Raw genomic sequence first — 14,911 nt, forward strand, 5'->3', positions numbered from 1 at the left:
ACTGTCATCATGATTTCTCAGAAGGAAGCAGCTCAGCCTTCACCTGCAATTCTGTTAGGACTGATCCTCAACCTGAAAAGGGGGCATTTATCACTGCTGGGTGTATACTCATGCTCAAGACATGATACCAAAAATTTTCTTTCATGACGACATCTGACTTCACTCACGTAACACAAATCCCTCAGTTGCCAGGATTCCATCCACACCTCCAACTCTGCTGTTAACAACCACCATAAGATTTTTTCTGTGATCTTGGCTGAGCCAAGAAGATGTGCTGGCTGACACAAACTCCAGTCAAACTGAGTTCATTAAGTATTCCTCCTCCCTCTGCTCACTGACTTTGACAAATCAGGGAGCACTGTTCCCACTCAGAGTTTCTTATTCCCATGTAAGATGGTTGACAAATTTGGATTTTCCAGAACAGGCTCAACAAAATATGGGCAGAATTCTAGCGATAAACTTGCATGAATAAAACTGGTGACCAAACTACAAGCATCCCCTTTTCTCTTTTCAGGAATCATACATTTATGAAACAGAAGATTTAGGCACCACCACCAAAGCAGAAAAAAGAATAGAAGGGTTCACTTCATATTTTGCTGGCAATGAAAACCGACATACAGAATCAGAGAATGGTTTGAGTAAAAAGGGACCTTAAAGATCATCAAGTTCCAGCTGTCTGCCATGGGCTGGGCACCTTTCACTAGAGCTGATGGAGCTGCTCAGAGCCCTGTCCAAACTGGCCTTGAACACTGCCAAGGATGGGGCAGCCACAGCTGCTCTGGGCAACCTGAGGCACCCTCACAGTGAAGGATTTCTTCCTTACATCTCACCTTGACCCACCCTTTATCAGTTTATTTAACTGCTCCTTGTCCTGCCCCTTTAGGCAAGGACAGGTGCTATAAAGGCTCCCTGGAGCCTTCTCTTCTCCAGGCTGAACAAACCCAACTCTGCCAGCCTGTCTTCATGGGAGATGTGCTCCAGCCCTCACAATTTGTGTCAGAGGCTCCAACTCAAGTCCTCAGGTTTTTCTGAACTTCTAATGCCATGGTTTGAAGTTCAGCCTCTCCTTTTTAAGCTTCCTGTTGCCTACTGATTTCTTAGTTACTGAAAAATCTCCTACCATTGTCTGGCAACAACATCTAGGCATAAGAATAGTCCTGAAAACAATACTTTATGCAAGATTAATGCCAGAAGTATAAACAATAAAATGCTAATAAAATATTAAAAGCCATAAAAGATAGCATAAATATAAAAACAGAGATGAAATTTCTCCCTCTGCTCCTTGTTACCATTCACAAATTATAAACTCAGGTAAGGATAACTCAGTATTTGTAAATTCATTAGAATAAAAAGCATTGATTCTGAGTCATCTATCATTTCGACAGTGAAAATCTATTGTGATATACATAAATGTTATCCCAAAAAGATTTTTATCACCATTCATAATACTTTCATTATCATAAATAAATATATCTTGAGAAAGTTATACCAGAAAACGGAATTAGAGCATCCAAGTTCTACTCAAAAGCGAGACTTAGTGTTTTTCCATTCAAACTTTTCATTAATGTGTATATTGCCACAGAATGAACAAGATACTGAACTTAGACACTTTTTTTTAAGGCACTTTAGGACAATTTCATACCTCAGCATTGTATAGTATTTTGTTACCCTTGACATTTGTTTTATGGCAATACTGACTTTCAATTTCTGTTGCAATTTCTTTTTCTTCCTTGAGAGGAGAACTCACTCCAGCTGTAAGGACAACAGTAATTTTCTTAAGTAACTCAGTTAATTTTTTCAACATTCTTCAGTCCTTCACAATAGCTGGTAAATCAGCATTTAGCCAAATATGTGTCAGTAACCTCAGCCAAGATGCCCATAGCCATTTACACAGAAGAGAAACTCCCCTGCTGTATGCAATACCTGTTCCAAAATTAATCAACACCAGAAAATAGAAGTAAAATAATTCTTGAAAGACTACCAAGCAAATACACTAAGGAAGTACAAAGGACTTGTAAGGTTAATTGCATTACTGCTATATAGTGACACCTGATAAATATGTTTTGGGACAGCTTTCCAATTATAAAAATTCTAAAAGGCAGCTTAAAAAGGAGGGGAGAAAAGCACTGTAGATATTCAGTTGGAAATTGCAGTGCTCTGGAAAAAAAAATTTCAAATTTATCCTTATTTTCTCTGATTTTTAACAAGCATCCTGAAACAGGAAAAATGTACCTATTTTTAAAAGCAGGCCTTTGCCCAGGCATTTAGAAAACTTAGGAAGGTCATTTTCCTTTTCTTTTTCACTCTACAGATCCAGGGCAGTGGTCTCCACTTCCCCATCAGACTTCCCCAGTCAGACCCTCAGAAGGCAAAAGGCTACATAGAGGAGAAGTCTATAGTAGAAGTTTGAAACCTACAGTCCAGTCATTCCCTTCAAATATTTATGTTTTAGCCTTTGAAATTATTTGTAAAATGCCTATTATGTCTCATAATGTTTTTGTTTATAAAAATTAAATGTGAGACCAGACCCTCCAAAGCACCAGTACTCAAACACTGATAAATTTCAGTGACTACAAAGATAACATGAGCCAGGACATTCCCAGGTAAGTAAAAATCTAACCCATGATAGGGATCATTTTCAGTTTCCTACAAAGTTTAATTTCCTCAAATAAAACATTCACTCTCTTAGTTGAACAAAGGCTTTTAAAACGTACCACAGTTGCATAATTATTTGATTATTTAATTCATAAGTACAAGCAATGCTGGCCATGACAATGACAAACATTAAATATACAATATACAAAATATAAAGATAAATTAAAACCAGCTGTCTGGGAAGCACACAGAAGTCTGAGAAGACTGGAAGCTTCACACTTCCTCATTTATCTTTTAATGGAAAAAATTGACATTAGCTGAAAAAGTATTGATTTTCTGTGCTGTTACCTGTGGCTAACTAAAGATTTTAAATTCATTTTTGCAGCATACCAAGATTGCTTAAAAAGAAAAATTTCAGAGAGGTCTGCTTGAATTACTTTCTGGGTCCCACAACACATACAGACATTTATTTCTGTTCAGACTTGTCCTCCTCAATGAGAAACCTGCATTTGGAAGTTGCACCATTATGTTTAAATCTGCTTCAGCACAGCTGAGATGTATAACCCACCTTGACAGAAACACCAACCTAAAGTGCAAAAATATTTCACTTGCTGCTATTAAGAAATGGCACCTTACACTGCTTCTAGGCATAAGAACTGGTAGGAAAATAACCCATTTTCCTTGGTATGCTTACACTGTGAGTATCCAGGCCTTTTGTTCTCCAAGGTTTGTTTCCTTTTATACCCCCAGCCCCTGGCAGTGCCCCCCAGGGATCTCAGGAGAAGCACACGGGGGGGCAGCAGGAGGGAACAGGCATGGAGCACCACCAGCCTGGCCCAGAGGACATGCTCGTGTCACCAGGAGGAGCAGGGAGCCTGGGCACAGGCTGCAATTCCAGGAGCAGCGAGTTAACAGGTGGGGAGGGACCTGTGCAGGACAGACAGAATGATAAAGAGGACAAGAGCTGTGGAAGATTTCTCAGTGCTGGAAAGCCAGAAGGGATGAACACAGCCCTGGTGCATTTGGATTTTAAAAAATTCATTTTCAAAATAAGTTTTACTCATTACATTTCTTTATAAGAAACTGAATTTCACCTACAAACAGATTTAGCAATGTTGGTGGTTTTCTCAGTGTTATATCACACAGCTATGACACATTTTTCATGGCAAACCACCCAAGAATCAGTCAAGAAAGCAGAACTATGTGTTCCTCAAGATATCTGCAGCCTTAAGAGCAGTTTGTTTCCACTAGTTTCCAAAATGGGAAGGCTGCCATAGATGTTGAAGAATAAAATCTCTGAAGCTGCCATACCCCCCCCACAAGCACACTCAGTGTTTCTCAGCACTGAGCACAGTGCCCACAACCAGACAAAGCAAAACACCAAACAAAAATATAATTTTAAACTATGTTCATTACCTTTGAACTTATGCAATGGCATTAAAAAAAAAGCTTCCTTCTTATGAGATACTGCCTTTTTTCTATAGGGATCTATGAGCCTAATATACATCAATCACAACCTAAATAGTTCTGGTTTACTGTATGTAAAGCCCTTCATCTGGTATTAGCTAGCTGTTCCCCTTAGGGGAAATTCACCATGTTTATCGAGTTATTGTTATTATCTATCTGCATTTTACACAGCATTATTCCTTACTCCATCTTTGAAATTATTTTTACTGATTCACTACAAAAAGACGTGAAAAAGAATGAAGAAAATGTAGAAGATTCAAAAGTCAATGGATTCATACTTTACAAAAGAATTCTGAAGAACTTTAAAATAATTCAAATAGCCAATAATATATAGAATAGTAAAGAGATACAGCACAGGTTTATGACTGGTATTTGACAGCTTTATGCAAAATGATTGAGCTAAAGTGCTCACACAGTTAAGAAGAAAGCATAACAATCTGAAAACACTAAATAAATCTTTAAAAATGCTGAAGAACATTGAGGAAGAAATCTAATAATGAATATATCAGAAGGTAATTTCACCAGGAATACCATATACCAGGGAATAATAGTATCTCCATGCCTTTGCACCACAAGGCAGCAGCCAAGGGCCAGTAGAGCTCTGGGCTGGGCAGGCAGCAGGAATCAGAGCTGGAGGCAACAATCCCTCCTTCCTTCCTTCTCTGCCCTGTGCTGCCCTCATGCAGAGCAACATTCCAACTATTAGAATGTGCTCCTGTCAGAGAGGACAAGTGGGTGTTTGGCTCTACAAAGGTCATAGAGCTGGGAGAAAAATGGGGCACTCAGCAAGGCACAGAACATCAGGAGAACCATGAGCAGGGATCTGTTACACAGCCTCTGCAGAACAGGGCTGGGCATCTCAGCTGGAAACCTAAACCCAAGGGTATTAAGAAAAACATCACAGCTTTAGGAAAGGCCACATGATTACAACTGGCTGTTTTAGCTGAACCTACTCTTTCTAGATTGATTTTACATGGTTTTGGCCAAAACACTATGAAAACCCAAAGAAATTGATGAATAGGAATTCATTCATTTTAAAGGCAAAAAGATCTGACACGCTCTCCTCTTCCAAATGCAGCTCAGAAAATTTAGATTTGCAGCAGGAAGACAGACACACAGCAGCTGTGATGGAAAGGGCAGGAGCTATGAACCCAAGCTGCCATGTCATTGCTACATTCCAGACCATCTGCAGCTCCAACCACAACCTTTGCATCACCAGAAATGGCAATTCAAAAGCATATCACAGATTACTTCTGTTTCTTTCCCTTAAACTCACAGACACTGCACAACCATATAGAGCTATTGGGGAGTCCTGTAAGGTTCTCAGGGTTGGTCAGCTGGGCTAATTCTGGCCCCCATTTCTGACTTGGTTTGAGGCCTCCCCCAATAATCCTCAATACACATCAAAAGAAAGAACAACCATTATTGTATTAATTAGAGACAGAAGCCACTCTTTCTATTAATTGCAAGCTCTGTCACAAAACAGTACTTATGGTGACTGGGCAAGAGGCAGAGTATGCAGCTACTAGAGAAAATACCTTGTTTGGGTTTTTTAAAGATTATTTTGCATTGCAAATAATACTTGCATTGCCTTGCCTGTCACTGAATTGCATACTGCAGACTGACCATGGGTTTTGTATGTAGGCTACACTACCAATTATTAGGAGAACAGAGAAAAGCCTGCTCAGTGGAACAGCATGTAATTTACATTTAGCTTTCCACAGCATATTTGCCCACCCACACAATATAGGTCACAGTTATGGAGAGTTAGAGAACTCTTTTTTTTCCTTCAGTCAGAGAATGCATTATTTTTGCCCATGATTTTATCACCCAGGAATATTACACCAGGTAACAAGTGTGACCTGCCGATACTTCCTAGAAGTTACACACAGAGCAGAGTTGTCACACACAAGTGAATGTGGAAAGACAACTTGTATTTAACTGACAGGAAGGGGTAGGGGGAAAGGAGATGGATTTTAGCATTCTTCAATCATTACTCAGAAAGAAAAATAATTTGTCTGGTTACAGACAGACTCATCCTCTGACTGCTCTACAGCTCTATTTCACATCATTCCTATCCTTCTGTTTTTAGCAAGCATCTTATGAAACTTGTTCTCCAGAAGCAGAATCAATTCCAGAAGCATGGACTTAAAGAGAAAAGCAACAGAATTACTTACCAGAGGGATGTACATGTCATGTTCACATTGGGGTCAGAGGGACTTCACGATGACTCAACACCAACTGCTGCTGTTTCCGATCTCAGCAAGCTGCTTTATGTTGAAGCTTCTTCCTTTTAACTAAGTATGATTTCCACCATTAGCCACCACTTTCTCACCCAGCTGACCCACTCTACTCTGAAAGAAACATTTGTCACTGAACTAACCACTCCAGCTTCCCATTTTCAAGATGAAAGTCCCTTCATCTAGTCCATTTCTGTAGCTCTCCATCAGAGATCCCGCCTTTCCATTTTCCCTAGATCTATCCTTACCAGGTAACACAGCTAACTGGCTCCCTAAATTCCAACTTATAAAAGAAAATAAGTTTTTCTCCACCAATTTCCCTAAAAATAAATTAAAGAAACTTTTATCTTGTGGCTCAAAAATCATAATCTAGGAAGATGAGCCACAGTCTCTCTGGGTTAATTTCTCTCCCACTTCTCCTATAACACTGCCATTTCTTTCCAAACAACGTTGAATTTGATTTTCAAAGGCAGAAGGGAAGAAACAGTTAAACGCTGCTTTCCTGAAAAAAGATCAAAAGGATGCCACATATCCCTGAGAAGGTCAGCTATAAAAATCCTAATAAAGTACAAATGGGAGGAAGAGTGCACTCGCAGTCCCACTGCAGATGCAGGTTGACCACAGACAGGACAGACACAGTAAAAGCAGAGAGAAAACAAGGAGAAGAATCACCAGCTTGGAAGCATTCCTGTAGGATGTTAACAGAAACTCTTTCTCTTGACCCAAATTCCATTTAACATCACGTTATCCATACTGGGTTTGTTGCAGGGGAAGAGGTTGGGGTAGCAACAAGAATTGAGAGACATCACTGCATCACAGAGTCTGAATAAAATAAAGTCATGTTATATTAAGCAGGATGAGTGTGGCATTTCTATCCCAGCCTGTCTATTCCATGATACACAAAAATCAAGACCAAGGTGACTCTGCCACAAGAGACCCTGAGGAACAGAATGCTCACTCCAGCTGCTCAGTGTGTCCAAGTGCTGACCAGTGGCCAGGACCTCACACCAAGCTGTTCCCTTCCAAGTGGCATGGCCCTTGTCATGCTCCCCCACACCTGGGGCTACTGCTTTATTTCCTATCTCATTTATTTATTATTTAGCCCTTTCTCATTTAAACCGTCAGCATGAGCCATGAAAGTCCCACCAATTCCACTGCCCATATCTAAGGTCAATTAGCAGTCACCACCAAGATTTCTGTAACTCTTTAGGCTCCCACTGCAAACATTTTGCAGGAAGCAGGAACTGCTACAGAGCAAAGCCCTTCTATTCTTTTCATTTTCCAGGATTGATCAGGTCAGCTGCTGCTGGGCAGATGTGGCCAAGGCCTCCTCTGTCTGAGCAGGTAGGCTTCACTCCATGGCACAGGTTTCATACTAACTCTTCTTTGGGCAACCTAAGCTGGTTGGATTTTCTGTTGAGAAATGTTTCAGTTCATCAGCTGAAAAAGTGTATCACATTCCAAGATAAGGTTTCTTGAAATCGATCTTTAGATCATTCTTAGACAAATGTTACCTACTTTGGGTTGACTTGTTTTCATAACAAAGCAGTCACAGATCTATGCTCTACTCTACTGATGTAAAGGATCCAATGCATCATTTTAACACCTCTGCATCCTTCACAACCATACTGTACTTTTTGCTTGCTTCCTTCAACACCTACGTTGATATGGCAAATTCAACACACAAACACACACACATGCCCAAAAAAAGTAAGCATTTACTTTAGTATTCCACTGTGAAGGATTTTTTTAAATCTCATTAAACTTAGCTTATGAAAGAAACACAAGCCTGAAGGAAATTCTTGGAGAAATTCCTTTTTGAAGTCTAATTACCCAGAGTAACATTTCCCATGAAAATTATCTACAGAAACCGCTGCCTTTTCCCATACCAGGATAGTTAAAAGCTTCCAAAACAGAAAACATTTAGTTACAAGGAAAAGAAAAAAAAAAACAAAAACAAACTCTCAGAAATCTCTAGGAACTGTTTGAATTGTTCGGTGTTTAAAAAAAATATTAGAAAATGCAGGAGTAATGTACAAGTATTTGCTGCTCTATACATGAGGCAGAGGGGCTAATTAAACCATTAGGACAGGCTCATTTTATACATACACAAACATTAAAAATATAAACACACACATCTTTAGCAGCAAAGGGCTGGCAGTTCCTTCCTGTCTCCCACTGCAGGGACAGCGGGTTCTCCAGCATGGCCCAGGCACAGAAGGCTGACTAAAGTCCCTTAAGAAATACAGCTCTCCTGAGACAAAGCCCCGTTGTAAAGAAGCATAAATTCCCAGGGAAAAACCCTTGCTGATGTCCCATGTACTTGCAAGAACAAGTACATTCACTTCCACCACGCTAAGAAATCCATCCGTAGGCTGTGGCTCAGCTGAAATGTACAGCACCCAGGGGTACACACACGCTCAGTCACACACACCTGGGCCAGAGGAATAAAGGAAGAAGTAATCTGAACATTCTCTGCTCATCTCCAGAGTGGACTGGAGAAAGAAGTGGCACAGGAGAGCAGTCTCATGCCTGCCACCATTTGCAATAGAGCAGGAGGCCAGGGACTGCCCTGTCACACAAGTCACGGAGCTTTAACTTTCCACAGCCACGGCAGCTTTGTAATAATGTAATAGTTAATATATATTTAACGTAATAATGTCCAAATCGCTTCTCAGATGCAGAGCAACTCCGATACCTGTGAGTAAAGCTGTGCTTTTGATGGCTGTACAAAAACACATCTGAGCATATAAATACACAGAGTACAGTCCTCCAACACCAGCACTTGGAAAAAACCCCATGGGTGTTCCTACAAGTATATGCAAACCAGTGTTCACATCACAGGTATTTATGAATAAGCTCCCAGAATGGGCTAAGAGCAAAAATATCCCAGCAATAAGCAAGGCTGCAGCCAAGGCCCCCCACAGTACAGCCCTAAGCGCTCTGGAGGATCTGGGAGTGCAATAGCAAATTAATGGGAAGTGGAAGAAGCATGCTTGATGAACTACAGTACAACAAAGGGTGCCTCTTTCAGCCTTCCGTAGCAAGGGGAAATGTTTAGGGAATCTTCAGTAATAAACCCTCCAAGACTGTTTTCCAGATATACAGTCTGCCATGTACTTGGAAAGAAAAGGTGGTTTAAGTATAAAACTGTTACAGTTTTCAAATAATCAGTGTTGTACACCTCTCTGTTAGTTTATCCAAGGTGTAGAGAAAAGATAAAGTAGTCTCCTTGTGTAGTTTTTAAACAAAAAGAAAAGAAATCAGTATTTATCATATATACATAAAAATGCTTCACTAAACATATAAGATCCATAACAATGACGTCTGTTAAACCTCTAAAGGTCAAGGTCATGTAATTTACACCAAGATAAAAAGTCTAATTATAGTATCTACAGCTGTATGGGCAAAGGCTGGTTATTAGAAAAGAACTATTATAAACCAAACACAATTACACTGTAGAGAAACCATTAGATACTTGATGAGATTTTAATCTTTGAGCTGGTATCATTCTGCAAGTTAATCATCTAGAGAACAGAAAATCTGTTAGGAATGCAATTAAATGTACTAGTTCCATTAAAATTGAGCTGATATAGTTAATTGTAGTCCTAAAATAGCAATTTCCTCACACCTTCACTAAGCAATTTTTTTCATCTACTGAGTAATAGTCTATTTAAGGATCACTTTTCACTTAAACTCTCAAACAAGATTTGTGAATACTTTTGTTCTCTCACGCTACCCCATACAAGTTGCACTGACGTTTGCTATTTGACCTTGGCTTCCTAATTTGCTGAGAAGTCCAGCAAGGTCTTTTGTTTCAGTTACTCTTAGTCCATGGTACCTGCATTGCTGAAGCTTTCGGGAAGAAAATCACCAATGTATCCTCCCAGCACACGACAGCAATTAGAAACTGACATGAAATGACGAGCCAATGGCAAAGCTCACGTCACACAGTCATTTTAAGCATCAGCACTTTGGGCAAACACATGATTTCCAAACATCAATTTTAATTAATGTATCTTCCAAGTACTTGGAAGGGATCTGCAGCCTTGCTAGCAAATTGGGAACACAGGCCGTTGCTGCCTTTTTTGGAGAGAAACAGAACGAAAGCAAAAAGGTATCCCTAAGAGTGCATCAACTTGGCAATAGCTAATCTGCAACTGAACCTCAGAGAGCACACAGTTTATTGGAGCATTTTAAATTGCTCTGCAGGGAAAGGCGGAAAAAATCACGACTTCGGGGAGCGCCAGGGAAGCCGGGGCTGCCACCGGCGCATCCCTCCGCACGGATGCCGTTACGTAACCCCGGCCCGGCCCGGCCCCCCCGGTCCGGATGCTCCGGCTGCGCCCCGGGGCCTCAGAGCCACGGCCGGGCCACAGCCACAGCCCCAGCCCCGGCCCCGGCCCCGGCCCCGGGCTCGCGGCCGCCGCGCCCCGGCCGCTCCCGCCTCCCCCGGCGGCCCCGCCGCGGCACCGGCACCGGCAGCGCCCGCCGAGCCCGGCTCCGCCGCCCGACCGGGACTCCCCGCACGGCCCGGCCCGTTCCGCCGCTCCGGGCCCGCACCCGCGCCCCCAGCGCCGCCGCTCCGCGCCCACCTCCTGGCCGGGATCCGCGGCGCATCCCCGCTGCGGCCCGGGAAGCTGCGCCCCGCCGCTCCCGCTCCCTCCCGCCGCAGCTCCCCGCCCGCCTGACGGAGGGAGGGAGGAAAGGAGGGGCGGGCAGCCGCAGCCCCGCCGCGCCGCCCCCCCCCCCGCCCGCCGGCCAAGGTGCCCTCGGCCGGCCGTACCCACCTGCGGCAGCGCCCCGGGCCCGGGCACAGGTGCGGCACCGCGCTGAGGAGGGGCTGGGGCCGGGATGCTCCGCCGAGCGCGGCTGCGGCCCTCTGCGCGCAGCGGCGGGGCGGTGCCGGGGCTCGGCACGGCTCGGCTCGGCTCGGCACCTCTGCGTCCCTCCCGCAGCCGGCCCCGGTGCGCCCAGCCAAGCCCCGAGTCGGAGTGCTGCCGGCGTGACGGAGAAGGCGGGCAGCGGCGGGGACCGCGTAACGGGCTTGGGTCATGGCATCGGGTCTGGCATTGAACGGGGAAGCACGTGCTGCGCTGGAGCAGAGGGATCTCCGTGCCAGGGGCGGGAGCGCGGTGCCAGACAAAGGGGTGCCGCCGAGGGACGCGGCTCTCAGCAGCAGCCCGAGCGCCTTTCCCCACCCAGGCTTGGTGACACAAGCACGACACCCAGCCTTGCACCGTCACCCTCCCGCAGTGGTCGCTACGTTAGCCGATCAATCTTTGTCAGCGGATAGTGGGAGGTTGTAAAAAAACACATTACATGCACCAGAAAGCTGCCGTAGAAATGACTCCTCTGATTTAATTTGTATTAGGTTTTTGGGGGTTGTTTTGTTTTGGTAGGTTGGATTTTTGGGGATGGGGAATTGCTTTTTTTTCCCCTGTAGGTCCTCCATCACAGCTTTTTCAACATCCTTGATAGCTTAAACACAGCTTTGGAAAGGGGAAGCTGGACTGTCTTGTGTAGAGAGCCCATGGAGTGGAACAGGTCACCCTGCTGTGGAGCAGGCAGTTTGCAGACTCATCGGTCTGGTTGTGACATGCCTCTGGCACCCTGGTCCTTCTGCTTGAGCCTGGTCACTCCCTGTCCCCAGGGCAGGGCCTGGTCACTCCCTGTCCCCAGGGCTGGTGCACCTCCTGCCCTCCAGAGGTGGCTCTGAGGCCTCTTCTAGCAAACTCTACTCGGACTATTTACATCCCCCACCTCAGCCCTGCTCTCTGGTTCACAGTAACAAGATTGGAAATAGATGTTGTCGTCCAAGAAAATCAATTTAAATCCCTGGAGAACCAGATGCCACTGCCAGCAAATTTCAATAAGAGAATGGGAAAAAGGGCAAATACTGCAGAAAAAAAGTAGATTTACAGAATTCTATAAATTTTTGAACCTACACTACTCATTAGGCAAAGACAGGCTGTGTGATGCTGATTTATGTTTTTCCTATTTCTCAAACTGGCAGTTCCAGATTTGGGAGTATCATTGTGCAACAAAGCCATAGTCATTTTCCTATTAAAGCAGAGACCTCCATAGAAGGATCCCTTGACATAGTATTTTTTTGTGTAACTTCTCAGATAAGCTTCTTGGAAAAAAAGATTTATTCTTTCAGCTGAACCTGAAAGTGTCATTTTCAATGTGGTTGAATAAAGCTAGGACATTCATTAAGTAACACTTCTTTTTTTTCTTTTTGGTGTTCAGTTTCCAAGAGCTGGAGAAGGAAGAATATTAATCGGGACTTTGGTGAGTGTCAGAGTAAGTTTTCAGGTAAAATCCACAGAAATGTTAAGCATGAAGCCGCATACATTATCAGACACATTTAAGATTGGATTATTAGAGCGTGATGCCTCTCCCCCAGTTAAGGTGCAAACGAGGCAATGTGCCAATGTCAGTAGTACCTTGGACATTATTTACCAGTAAATGGAGAGGAGAGAGAAAAAAGTTAGCAGGGGACATCAGGAGGGAAGAGAATGACAGAGGCACATCACTGTGATAGAAAGTGATCCAGTGGATCCAGCCTCCAGAGACAGTTACTCCTCTTCTGGTCTTCTCCATTGTGGGGGGGTGCCATGAAATGTGGAGTTCAATGGGTTAACACCTTCAGGGGTCCATGGGAACACCCAAGCACCTCCCCTCCATGGGAAGGGATGTTTTACACTCTTTTGCTACACTGGATCTGTTGCAATGTCATGGATCTTGTGCAGTCCCTTGGTGGAATGCCTCAGACATGAGTCTGGGGGTGCTTTGGGGGTCTGGAATGGTTTACACATGACAGCTGCCTCAGACATCAGCAAAGTCAAGCCAGTTATGCCTCATCACAAGGGATGCATGTGTGTGACTGTTAATGTCCCTTGTGGATGTGACCTGCCCCGAGGAGGGGGCACAACTGGGCCAGTTGCATGCTGGACAACAATTGGCATGATAAAAACACCATCCCTTCTCTGGAGGGTCTGCTTCTCATCTGGCTCAAAGCTCAGCTTGCAGCCTCCAAGGGTGGGTGTTCATTCCCTCTGTCTCACGTGGAGCAGAGGCTTCAGCACATCCCCAAAACCTCTACCCATCCACCGTGGCCACGGAGGGAAGAGTGCAAACCTCGCCTCAGGGAATCTGTAACTGCAGCTCCCCCTGCCAGACCCAGCCAGAGCGGATGTTCCAGCACAGCTGCTGAGCTGGCTTTGCTTGTGGATTCACTCTTCTTCCCCAGCCTTGGTTACTTCTCCTCAGGCCTGAGATAACTGGACAATAGTACCACCTTTATCTTACTTAAGTATCTTAACTCACAGTTCAGTTTCCCAGATTCAGGCAGGGTGGGCTTCCTGCATCTTCTTTAGAGACTTTGCCATAGTGGGCAAAGTCCTTTGATGACCATAACAGTATTTAACACAATAATGATTTTTAAGTCTCTTACAAACAATAATGCCAGTAATGTAGTAACTTATTTTTCTTCTAAAAGAAATAAATAACAGAGCAGGGAGGTAGAGGTGTCTTAAGGTTCATTCAAAAACACCATTTCAGACAAGAGGTTACTCAACCTCTGTGACCTGAAAGAAATTCCAGAAAACTCTATTGTTAATTAGCTCACTTATTTCTGAACAATTTATTCTTTAATATTCTCTAATGGTCTTGATACCAAATTCTTAAGTGCCTGTTCTACAAAGGGGTTTGTTTTTTTCACTCATTTGCCTATACTTACACCAAAGAGAAACAAACGTGGAAGGGCAGCTTAAATATTGTTTTAAAATAAGTTATGGTCCATAGCTGGTAAACAAAGATGGATGACAAAGTGTCATGTATACACACAGGTACCCTCATCTTCCAAGGTCTTAACTGATAGAACTTACATAGAACTTATAGTTATTCACAGAACTGATTCTTAGATAACTGTAACATTCCCATTCTTTACATCAGGCAGCAGGGAAGTTTACTGAATATAAAATGAAACCTTTGCTTAGCAGGCCTATGCTGAGGATAAGCAGATCTGTGGACATTGAAAATATTTACTTACAGAACTTTAAGAAAATACTTTTTCTCCTGTAATAAGCAATATTGTTGTTTCAGTGCTGTCATTTATTGTTAGGGGAGTGTGTGTTTGGCAAAACAGTACCCTTAGTCAAGGCATATGTAAGAGACACGTTTTTAATAAAGATTTTTGTAAATTACACCTTGCATTTTTGCAAATTCATTGAATTATGAAAATCTGTAAGAGTACAGCAGTAATAACAAGTGAATGGAAGTGCTTTAAAGAAAAAGCATGAAGTAGAGCACCAAAGAGCATTTAAGAGTGTGTGATAATAAACAAATGAGGCAGAGGGAGACCTTGGGAGGCAGGCTCATAGCAGGCAGAAGCTGTGCAAAGAAAAGGCAGGCACCGGCCGATGGAAACTGGATGTGCCCTAGATTAGGGGAGTGCCACAGGAGTGAAGAGCCGTCTCCAGGAATCAGAAAGCACAGCTGCCAGTAGGATCCAGTAACCAGATCAACATCCCCTTTTTTGACAGATACTGACCACCCCAACATATTATTTACTTTCTTCTTTGAGCCTTCTTCAGGGCTGAATT

The 14,911-nt window shown here is 43.4% G+C and overlaps 1 protein-coding gene across 6 annotated transcripts in view; it reads right to left on the minus strand.

Annotated features, from left to right (window-relative positions):
- The window catches only part of OSBPL6 (oxysterol binding protein like 6), a 98,068-nt gene extending 86,596 nt beyond the window's left edge, over positions 1–11,472 (minus strand). For 3 of the 6 annotated variants that reach the window (XM_030952002.1, XM_030952001.1, XM_030951996.1), the window contains exon 1: positions 10,898–10,994. The gene's annotated coding sequence lies outside the window, so the exon portion shown is untranslated. Of the gene's footprint in view, positions 1–6,239; positions 6,360–10,897; positions 10,995–11,092 lie in introns of those variants that run through there. The other 3 variants (XM_030951999.1, XM_030951997.1, XM_030951998.1) reach the window with 3 other exon arrangements.
- Between the last annotated feature and the right edge of the window lie 3,439 nt (positions 11,473–14,911).

Source organism: Camarhynchus parvulus, chromosome 7, assembly GCF_901933205.1.
Source record: "Camarhynchus parvulus chromosome 7, STF_HiC, whole genome shotgun sequence".
Taxonomy (NCBI): Eukaryota; Metazoa; Chordata; class Aves; order Passeriformes; family Thraupidae; genus Camarhynchus; species Camarhynchus parvulus.